Here is a 12,005-nt window from a genome sequence, read left to right as displayed (position 1 = left end):
TATGATTCTATGATTCTATGATAAATTAGAACGTTTGCTGCGTAGGTCTCTCTCCCTTGATGGCAGCGGTCCAGAGAACCCCTTGCCCCGGTGCCAGACCCCTGAGGCCTTCCCTTCCTCCCAAAGCCGTTGCGCTCACAGTGTCCGACATTTGTCCAACACTGCTGGGAGTGCACAGCTTCCTACTGATAGAATTGGCTGAGTATAATCCTTGTATATTTTATATTGGTATCGGGGTCAATACTGGTTCTTTAGTGTTATTGTTAATTCTTTAGTCTTATCCTATTAAATCTATTTATATTTCAACCCTCGTGTTTCTTTGTGTTCCCCGATTCCCCTTCCCGGGTGGGGAGGGGTCATCAGGTGATAGAATAATTGTCTAAACGACAATAAATTGTTATGGGTTTTCTCAAACCATAACACCCATCCCTGGAAACATTCAAGGTCAGGCTGGACAGGGCTCTGAGCAACCTGATCTAGTTGAAGATATCCCTGCTCATTGCAGGGGGTTGGACTAGATGACCTTTAGAGGTCCCTTCCAACTCAAACTATTCTATGATTCTACAAAACAAGAAAGATAAATGGATATATGCTTCTACCAACATAAAAAAGCTTGAATTGACTCTTCTGTCTTGGAATGAACCCAGGAAAGAAAAGAGCAACATTCAGCTCCCAATTTGGATGCCAGTCCCTGAACTGGAAAAAAGTGGGAAAAGCTGCCAAGGGGTCCTTGCTGGAGTTACTGGGTGGCCCCAATTCTTTCTGCCCAAGTAACTTCTCCAAACATAATGTGGATGGAAAGTCCTTGGGGAAGATTTCCAGCTATCCCTCACTAGCTGGGAATCTGGTCCATCTAGCTAAATAGCTGTTCCTTGTAGGACTCTTCCTATTGGCCATGAGGACTCCTGCTCTGGGAGGAGAGAAGCCAGTGAGAACCATCCAGCATCCAAGTCACATATTACAGGACAGGCAGGTTTCAGTGTATCTGTAGGGAGAAATAATTTGTATTAGGCCTAGAAAGTAGCCTCTGTACATATAGAGACTTGAAGTACATATAGAGACTCGAAGCTTTTGCTAGTGATGTCTTGTCTCTTCTGTTCTTTCCTTTAGCAGTGAAAATTGTATCTAGCACATGACTGAAGTAAAACGTGTTTGTTTTACTTTGCCTACCAGGCCCTTGACATATTCTTGGCTTTGATTTCCTAATGAAAAACGCATGTGTGACTCACCAGTCATGTATCTGGGGTATTGACAGAAGCCATCCAGCTAAATGCTCATGCTATCATCCCCAGTTCCCATACAGTCGCTGTAACTAAAAATTCCAGCTCAGATAATTTAAGAAACAGGCACAAACCCACCCATTAAGGAAAGCTACATGCTCTTTAGTAGAAACTAATGGTAAAACACAAATGTGAGTCTAGAGGCTGGCTCTAGCTTCCCATTTTTGTCCCTGACTCCAAAAAAGACCTTTGTCTAAGCAAGGTAAAGCTTTATTTGGCTAAGACAAATGAATCTTTGAAGCAGCAAACTTTCCAGAAGCAGCAAATCTTGTTAAAGAAATTTCATAAAACTATGTATTCTCCCCTGTTAGCAACTGTCTTTGATTTGCTAGAACATTTTTCTCCAGAATTGTTGTGGTTTTCAGTTCTGGGCCTTTGGAAAGTTTCTTGACCAAACTTTATAGAATTAAAACATGTTCATGCTGATGCCTGCATGGGAGTTTGGCACACCTGAATGTCGGATGGGTATTTGGAAACGTTTGTCTTGGGGACTCCAGAACCTACCCGCGCTTCCAGAACTTTTTCCAGGGAAATAAGTTATTTTAAATCTTCTGTTATTGTCTGATGCATGGGTGACATTTGTAGAGGGACTGTTCCTCAGGGAGAATATATAAAACAGCAGAGGGTTGGTGGAAGTTTCTTGTGTGAACTTTGTTCCAAGCCCTTGGCTTTCAGGTCTGTTTTCTCTCACTCTGCTTCATTGCTCCTTGGGAAACACTGTAGCCCTGGCTACTCCTGTAATGCAAGCTCTGAATTAGTCACACAGCTTGTAAATTAGCACATCTTAGGCCTTTGAATATGCTGGAGAACATGCTGGGGACATTAGTTAAAGCATCCAGAATCCTGGTTTATGATCTACCACTGCCATATGAGGAATGCTTATCCTGAATCTATTACACTGAAATCGTCCCTGGCAGCAGGAGAGTCAGACAACACAGCTGCAAGAAGTTTTGTAAGAAATGGATGCAAGAAAGCAAAAATACACACTCTCTCCTCACACAAGAATTATATCTGAAATGTCTTTCTTTTCCTGTTCCCAATGATTTGCCAGCTATACTCTTCTGACACATTTTCTCAAGTCTTCCTTTATAACATCTTTCTCAGGTTGCCTTCATCAGGAATGGTTATCTGGGAGAACTTCTATAGCTCATTTCTTCTTTGCAGCCCTGCAGTGACTCCGGACAAATTTAATTTCTCTTCTCCTTTCTCCTATACCTATGTTTTATTTCTTTACCCCAAAAAGTATTTACTTCTAATTTATTAATGAAATAATTATAATTGTGTTTCTAACCACTGCCCTCTTTTTATGCAGTAGCAGAGATTTTATATTGGATTTTGCTGCCATGGCAACTTTACTGCATCAGGGGCGCTTTTTTTTTGGTGGTGTTCATTTATTTTGGGGGTTTTTTTGTTTTTTAAGTGCATCCTTTGGCAATAGAGAGGAACGCTGGAGTAGCTGAAATATCACTGTTTTTACCTCATGCTTGTCACAGCAATGTGAAAATTAACTGTGCCTTTCCAAATGGAAGCTGCTGCTAACAACACAGCACTCTGCTGTTGTAAGCAGACAGATTCATTTCAAATATCAGCCTAGCTGAGCCTGTTGATTTTCTGCATAAAACTACGCTCTTTTTTTGGATGTGCAGCATTTTGATTTCCAAGTGTTTGGAGATGTGTGCTCACAGACTCTCCAACATTCCCCTCGTCATTCAAATGTAATGGAGCAAGGCATGAACTCTTGATGTACAGTTTTGTCTGTTAAGTAGGATAGATACTTTAAAGGTCAGTCCCTTCTCTTCATCTTTTGCTTCACCTTTCCTCCCAGCTTATTTGCAGTGACATTTCATGTAACATTTATGAACACCACAGCTCTGCTGGCCTAAACCATTTCAGTCTCAACCTCCTAAATCACCTGGCACTTCTTTTTTCTTCTATGTTTTTGTGGAGCACTGCAGTTGCTGCACTGGGTCTTTGCATGAAATAGAGCCTTTCTCTTCATTTTCCCCATGCCATTTATTTTTGTAATTTGTAGTTGACTGTTTTCCTACTTGACATAAGTTTTCTACTTTTCTTCCATGTTAGTTTAGCTTTGATTTGTAGTTCTTTAAGAAAGAGCCTTCCTCATTTTATTTCTTCATTTTGACCCATTTAATCAGTTCTGTTCTTCTTTCTGATACCATTTTTCTTAGGTTCACCCCCCTCCCTCCCCTTCTTCTTTTATAAAGTTATAATTCACTCAAAGACTACTTCTTTTCACTGGAAAAATTCAGCTACTGAGGTGATCAACCATCAGAGGAAAAAAGGCTGGGAAGAAGAGCCATTTTCCTGCTAAAATGTGCATGCCCTTAGTTCTGCAAAAGAGCACCAAAATTATAATGAACTTGAACCAGGATACATTATCAGAAACAATACATTTGGGAATGAAAATGCATTGTTGTTGACACTTATGGCCACAAAAAGCTGGTTACTCCATATAAGAAACAAGTGGAAACTCATGTACACATTTGAATGGGTTAAATATTTATAGCAGTGATAAATGTGTTTTGAAAATGATTAGAAACACTTAGCCCTCATGTGCTGGCTGAGCAGATTTCTTATACCATTTCAGCGGTAAGGACATAATCTGATCAAGGCAGCCATTGTATATTTAAAAAAAAAAAGTTACTAAAACTGGAAGAGAAAGACATTAAACAAATTCCTCCTACTTCTTATTCTCAAAACCTTGGACAGGTACAAATCACTTACGAAAGAGACACTAAAAAAATTATTGAAGTTACTGGGAGAAACTGGGATGACATTTAATTATCATAGGCAGAGCTTCTCCTATTGCGACAAGCACACTCCTTTATTGGCACCAGAATGCTTCCTTCATGATTATCCCACCTTCCTGTAGCTGTAGTTTCACATGTTTATATTGGCGACACTCTTGACCACACTGGCTGCAATTCTTAAAAGTTAAAAATACCCACACTTTTCTTTCACACATGTAAATACATGGTAGTTACCTAAACAATGCTGGTTTAGATCTCCTGAGGCATACTGAGGTATCCATAAGGGTGTATTGGGTCTGGCTGGGATGGAGTCTAGAATAGAATAGAATAGAATAGAAGAGAACAGAACTAGACTATTTCATTTGGAAGGGCCCTACAATGATCATCTAGTCCAACTGCCTGACCACTACAGGGCTGACCAAGAGTTAAAGCATGTTATTTAGGGCATTGTCCAAATGCCTCTTTAACACAGACAGGCATGGGGCATCGACCACCTCTCTAGGAATCCTGTTCAAGTGTTCGACCATCCTCTTGTGGAGGAATGGCTGAGTGAAAAGGGGCACGACTTGATTACAGTGAGCAACCCAGTCTTTGATAGGGATGAAAGCCCGGAGGAGGCTGTGAACTCTCCTTGAGAAACTGAAGTATGAAGAAGTAGCTACATGATAAGTAAGTGATAAGCGGTACTGCCTCCGGGAGATAGAGAAACATCTGCTGCGCGTGGACAAGAGGTCTGCACTAATTGTGTGAGCGCTCTAGGCGCGTGAACAGAGACTGTAAGCCAATCGTATAGCTGTCGCTAGCGCGTGCTCTGCTTGTCTGTCTTTATATACTCTGTGAGAACTTGAATAAAGTGAGAACGACCATACTCATATTGAGACTCATCGTTACTCCGGGTCCGTCTCCCACTCCGACATCTGGTAGCAGAGGATGCCCAGAGATCCATAGCTCAGCGGGACTGAGTTCTCCGAGTCTGCGGTAAGCAGCTAGAGGAGGGGAGTGGGAAACCACGGCTGGGAGAAGTGCTGCTCGGGCGCAAAGGCGGGAGCAGACAACGGTGCGAGGTGGCCTCTCGCCTCCCAGGCGCAGTGATGCAAGTAGAAGCTGCGGCCACGCTACTCGCTGGAATCCTCTCTAAGAGAGGGAATGAAGTACCAGCGAAACTGTTGATAAGTTCCATGCTACTCGCTGGAATCCTCTCTAAGAGAGGGAATGAAGTACCGGCGAAACTGTTGATAAAGTTAATTAAATTAGGACAGCGATGGGGTCATTTTTCTGACACACCTATGCTGTTTTCTGTTTCGGAATGGCGAGATTTTGGAGGGACGATGTGGCAAAAAACAATCGAGGGGGATGAAAAAGAGGAGAAGGAGATAAAAGCCGTCCGTGGGTTGTGGCATACTGTGCTAGAGACTTTAGAAGCGATGAAAGCGGAGCGGGAAGTAGCCTGTGCAGCTGCTCAAATGTTAGGTCCAGGAGCGGCCGCCTTAAAACCTGAAAGTAAGCCTGGACCTATTGCGCGGTTCTTTGGGCTGCCCGCGGTAAAGGGAATGACCGGGACTGTGTGTAAAACTGTTGCTGAAATTCGAGCTAATGAGGACTCTGACCCTCCTGAGAAAAGTAAAGACTTGCCGCTGAACCCCTTGCAAAATTCGGGAAAAATGGAAGTGAGTGATGCGAAACCAGAACAGAAAAGTAATGCAAATGCGGAAGCGCCTCCTCAGAAAACTCCAGCAGGGGAGGGGCCTGAAACGTCTACTGATCTCATCGATTTGGGAGGAGCAGCGTGTTGCCCTCCGCCCACAGCACCGCCTCCAGCAACTCCGCCTGCCTTGTATCCACCGCTACCCCCCTCCAGTGACTCGTCTGGTCCGCCAACTCCACCTCCGGACAAGAGTCGTAAACTGTCCACAGACAAACTGCTACAGACAGTGTTAAGGCGGCTCGACGAGTTAGATTTACGTGTGGCGAGGAAGGATGATAACATGCCTCCATGGCTAGTGAATCCCTCAACACCTCCGAGAACTGCACGCTGGAATGGCATTATTAGAGACGCTATACTAGAAGGACAGTGGGGAGCAGCCGCTAGTCTGGGCGGAACTCCACCTCTCGTGTGTCCCGTCGTACATGTAAACAATACTGGCAAATGGGAACCACATGATTGGAAAATTTTACAACAAGCTCGCACCACCATCTCAACTTATGGAGTAAAATCTGAGGCTACCCGACAAATTGTCAGCTGGATTTTTTCTGCTGATCTGATGTGTCCATATGATTGTCGTAACCTGATGAGACTGTTGCTTACTCCAACACAATATTTGTTGTGGGAGTCCTCCTGGCAACAACAAGCCATGAATGAAGCAGCTCGAAGACAAGGGGAGGGAGACCCCCTCCGTGGAGTCACGGCAGAGATGTTCGCAGGGCACGGAAAATTTAGTGACTTGCAAGTACAGTTGACGTTTCCAGCAAACCTATTACAGCGATCGGCGCAACTTGCCCTAGAGGCGTTTCTCGGCCTCCCAGGATCTACTATTCCGTCATTTGGTACCATGATGCAAGGAACTACAGAAAAATATAGTAGCTTTGTTGACCGACTGTGGGAAGCAATCATGAATCACCCCGATTTAGATGACAGCGGCAAACAACAGATGTTCAAAGTATTGGCTTTTGACAATGCCAATAAGACCACCAAGCAAATTCTAGCCAGTCTACCAAAAGGAGCAGGCGTTGAAGAAATGTTATTGAGAGTAGAAAGGGCTGAAGCTCAAAAACAAAGCACCACAGTTGCTGCAGCAGTTCAAGGAGCTGTCCGAGAAGTCGTGCAGCCCTTGGCCGCAATTGTCCAACAGAAGCAAGTACGGCCGCCTGGACAACCCTTCCGTGGAAGTTGTTTCCGCTGTGGTGAGTCTGGCCATGTTAAAACCAACTGTCGCAGTGCTGTATGGTGCGACAAGTGTCAAAAGAATACTCATGCTACGAAAGTCTGTACGGGAAACTGGAAGCCGAGCGCGGGGAGAGGCCGCGTGCAGAAACAAATAAACCCTCAAAACAAGACAAAGGTTTTCTACAACAGCACCAACCAGCAACCCGAGGGAGCATGGGAATCGACGTGGAAACTACAATAGATGTTACCCTCATTGACTCCAACGTCCAGAAAATTCCTAGCAACGCTGTAGGGCCTTTATTTCATCAAAACAGTGCTATTGGAGGACTGTTACTAGGCCGGTCGTCAGCAGGAATCAAGGGACTGATTGTACTGCCTGGAGTGATTGACGCAGATTATACTGGTCGCGTCCACATTATGGCCTACACCGTTTGTCCGCCTTTATTTATTCCAAAAGGTAGCAGAATTGCACAAATAGTCGCTATTGACAATCCATTGGATTATCCACCAGAATCAGATGTCTATCGTGGTGATCGTGGCTTTGGGTCCACTGGGCCTGCGGTGTGTTTTACCACAAAAATGGACCAGCGCCCCACGATGAGTGTAACCATTTCACAGCATGGCATGTCTAAGCGAATTATGGCAATGCTAGATACCGGAGCCGATGTTACAATTATAAGCCGAGCTATATGGCCTGTAAGTTGGTCAGTAGAGCTACCAACGTCATCCATTGTAGGCGTTGGAGGACAGTCTACACCTTATATCAGTAAACAGCCAATACATTTGCAATTTCCAGAAGGCCAGCAAGTAAGTCTCAAGGTATACGTGCTACCCTTACCTGGGACATTAGAAGCCTTAATCGGCCGTGATGTTCTAAGCCAAATTGGAGCAGTTTTAACTACAAGCCATTTTTAGTCATGGGCACTGGAGAGCAGTCGCCCAACCCGCCGTTAACTTGGACCTCCAATGAACCCGTGTGGGTTGACCAGTGGCCCATGACCGAAGAGCGACTGCAGATCGCTAGACAGCTAGTTGCCGAGCAACTTGCAACTGGCCATATAAAACCTTCTGTTAGCCCATGGAATATGCCCATCTTTGTAATCCCAAAAAAGAGTGGAAAATGGCGACTTCTACACGACCTACGAAAGGTTAATGCACAAATGCAATCTATGGGTGCATTACAACCTGGAATGCCTTCCCCTAATATGTTACCAGATGGATGGCATATATTGATAGTGGACTTGAAAGACTGTTTCTTTACCATTCCCTTACACCCTCAAGATACACAGCGATTTGCCTTTTCTATACCAGCAGTAAATAAAGCTTCACCTGCAGACCGCTATGAATGGGTTGTTTTACCACAAGGGATGAAAAATTCACCCACGCTATGCCAACTTTACGTAGCATGGGCACTACAACCACTTCGGAACCAATGGCCGAACACAATAATCTATCCTTATATGGATGATATTCTCTGTTGTCAAAAGGAGCCTTTCACTGAAGAGTCTTTGCGGCAATTAACCGACGTATTATCAAGAAAAGAGCTTGTTATCGCACCCGAAAAGGTGCAGCGCACAGCTCCCTGGAAATATCTCGGATGGTCCATCATAGACTCCAAAATTCGACCACAAAAAACCAAGCTCGCGACTCAATTGCGCACACTGACTGATGTCCAAACCCTGCTTGGAGACATTCAATGGGTGCGGAACTGTGTTGGCATCTCCAATACCGACATTGCACCCTTAACAGAATTATTGAGAAGCAATCATCCAGCCGACGGCGTTACTCTGACGGCGACGCAGCAAGCAGCACTACAACAAATTGCACAAAAACTGCAATCGACGTGGTCATCTCGACGCATTTTAATGTTGTCAGTGTCTCTGATAATATGTAATGGGAAAGATTCACCATATGCAGTCATTTGTCAGTGGCAAAACAAAAAGGGGGAACTTGCTACTCCCTTCTCCTTCTTTGGTGATGCCACTGACAAATGCGAAGGGAAGGTAACAAAAGAGAATGTGTTCAATGGCTTAGAATGGGTGTTCTTAAGTGTACAACCAAAAACGAGCATTCAAACGCGAACTGAAGCAGTAGGTGAATTGATACGAAAAGGAAGATCACGAATCATAGAAATCAGTGGTAAAGAACCAGAGGATATTAGCATACCTGTTAACGCTGTAGATTTAGAATGGTGGCTGCGCAATGACGCTGCCATGCAAGAAGCCTTGTTAGGCTACAGTGGGAGAGTGCATTCACAACAGCCACAAGGGAAATTGTGGCAAGTTCTAAAAAGAAATCAGTGGCTAGAAAGACCCAAGGTACAGAAAGACCCATTGTCAGATGGTATCACTGTGTATACAGATGCAGGCAAACGCTTGCGGCGTGCAGCCTGTGTTTGGCAGGAAAAAGGTCAATGGTGTCAGCATATCATAGAGGGACAACCTCGAGATTCCCTTCAAACATTGGAACTAACTGCAGTAGTATGGGCCTTGAACAATTGGCTAAGCACTCCCTTGAATGTAGTAACAGACTCATTATATGTGGCTGGAATAGTGCCACGCCTGGAAGATGCTCTCCTTAGAGAGACAGCTAATCCTAGGCTGGGGAGTTTATTTATTCGGTTGCGATCTGTACTTGACCAAAGAACAGCCGCCTGTTGTGTTATCCATATTCATAGTCATCAGCTAGACCTTGGATTAGGCCAGGGCAATCGACTTGCTGACAGCCTGGTTAGTCCAGCGTGTCATGTGCCCCCTATGGATAAATTTCAACAAGCTAGGCAGAGTCATGAGAATTTTCACCAAAATGCAAAAGGGCTAAAAAGACAATTTAATTTAACAGAAAATGAGGCTCGAGGCATTATCCAAGCCTGCCCGAAATGTGGGAGCCATGGCCCAGGAATAGGGTTAGGAGTGAACCCAGAAGGATTAAAGGCGTTAGAGTTATGGCAGATGGATGTCACACATATCCCAGAGTTTGGTCGCTTGAAGTATGTACATGTGACCATTGACACCTTTTCAAAAATGATCTGGGCAACCGCATTGCCCGGAGAAAAGGCACATCATGTATGTAAACGCTTGCTTGCTTTGCTGTATTAGGAGTGCCTGAGTGCATTAAAACTGATAATGGGCCTGCTTATGTTAGTCAAAAGGTTAGAAAGTTTTTGCTAAGATGGGGGGTCGATCACACGACAGGGATCCCACATTCGCCTACGGGACAAGGATTAGTGGAACGCACTCATCAAGTATTGAAGGACCATCTAGGTAAACAAAAGAGAGTAGAGACAGATGCCCAGCAAAGGCTACATCGTGTGCTCTTTACGTTGAACTTTCTCTGTCTCATGGGTGATCGAGAGGAACCGCCAGTGATGATTCCCCATCAAAACCTTAAGTTCAATAGTACAACAATACTCCCGCAACTCAAAGTGATGTATAAAGATCCAGTCTCTGGAATTTGGATGGGGCCTGTTCCTGTTATATTTAATGGTCGAGGTTATATGTGTGTTTCCACAGATTGCGGTCCAGTGTGGGTGCCCAGTCGAGCTGTAAAACCTGCTCTGACTCGACATGATCCGCCTGACAACCAAGATGTTCAAGATCCTGACCCTGGGGATATTGATCCCGGCGGTAATGACCCTCCACAAGATTGAACCTAGGGAAAACATGTGGGTTACCTGGGCGAATAAGACAGGACAACAAGCTTTTTCTCTATCGCTTGCCTCTGCTACAGAGCCTTTTCGGACATATTTGAGGACATTGAGGAGTACCTGGTTTTAAGGTAGAAGACTTTAGCAAGTATAGTAAGCAGAACTGTACTAATTCCCAGAGCGTTAGTAATTGTAGTGCCACGCTCCTTAATAGCTTGAATGTTACGCTGCCTTGGGACCCTCAAGAGTTAGAACTGTTAGGATCAATGAGAATTGGAAATGTCTCCCAGAACTGGACTCAAACCTGCATATTTTTTGGAGGACCTGCCTTTACTGGCGTAAATTATTATCGATCATTTAATTGGATGGGGTGGACAAACGTCACTCCGAAAGCAAACTACTATGACTATAGATATAAAGGCGCATTTTGTGGCACAAATGACACATCAAAACAAGGACTGGGAGCCCTTGGGGTTGGAACGAAAGGGGAACAGCAAATTTGGAACAATGGCACCCCAAAAGCCTTGCCGCCAGACGTGTTTTTGATATGTGGTGACAGGGCATAGCAGGGAATTCCGAAAAATGCGATAGGTGGTCCATGTTATCTTGGCAAATTAACGTTGTTGGCCCCAAATCAAAACTGGTGGAAAAATGTGACCAAGGGAGAAAACGCCGCACGTACAAAACGGGCGGTCACGGGTCTCCCACCAAATTGCAATGATGACGTTACCTTACTCAATCCCACTGAGAGAGTGTTTTTATCCCTGTTTGTACCTGGGGCAGCAGCAGGCAGAGCTTTGAAGGAGATAGGACGGTTAGCTTGTTGGGCTGAAAAACAAGCTAAAGTCACCACTGAGGTAATAGAAACTCTGTTAGGAGATCAAAATAGCTTACGCCACGCAATTTTGCAGAATAGAGCGGCAATTGACTTTTTGCTATTAGCTCAAGGTCATGGTTGTGAGGATTTTGAAGGCATGTGCTGTATGAATTTGTCCGATCACAGCGAATCAACTCATAAACAGTTGCAGTGGTTAAAAGAGCATGCAAACAAAATTCGTCAAAACCATGGGTTTTTAGATGGGTGGCTGACTAACTTGTTTGGGAATATGCCACAATGGTTAGTAGGCTTGCTTGTTGAAGGCTTGCGCATTATAATAACCCTTGTGATTATAGGTCTGTGCTTATGTTTAGTGCTCAGTTGTATTAAGAGAGCTATGTTAAAAGTAGTAAACCAAGCCTGGATTGCTCAAAAACAAGAAGGGGGAATTGTGGAGGAATGGCTGAGTGAAAAGGGGCACGACTTGATTACAGTGAGCAACCCAGTCTTTGATAGGGATGAAAGCCCGGAGGAGGCTGTGAACTCTCCTTGAGAAACTGAAGTATGAAGAAGTAGCTACATGATAAGTAAGTGATAAGCGGTACTG

The sequence above is a fragment of the Numenius arquata genome, chromosome W (genome assembly GCF_964106895.1).
Source record: "Numenius arquata chromosome W, bNumArq3.hap1.1, whole genome shotgun sequence".
Lineage (NCBI taxonomy): Eukaryota > Metazoa > Chordata > Aves > Charadriiformes > Scolopacidae > Numenius > Numenius arquata.
This window is presented reverse-complemented; position numbering follows the sequence as displayed.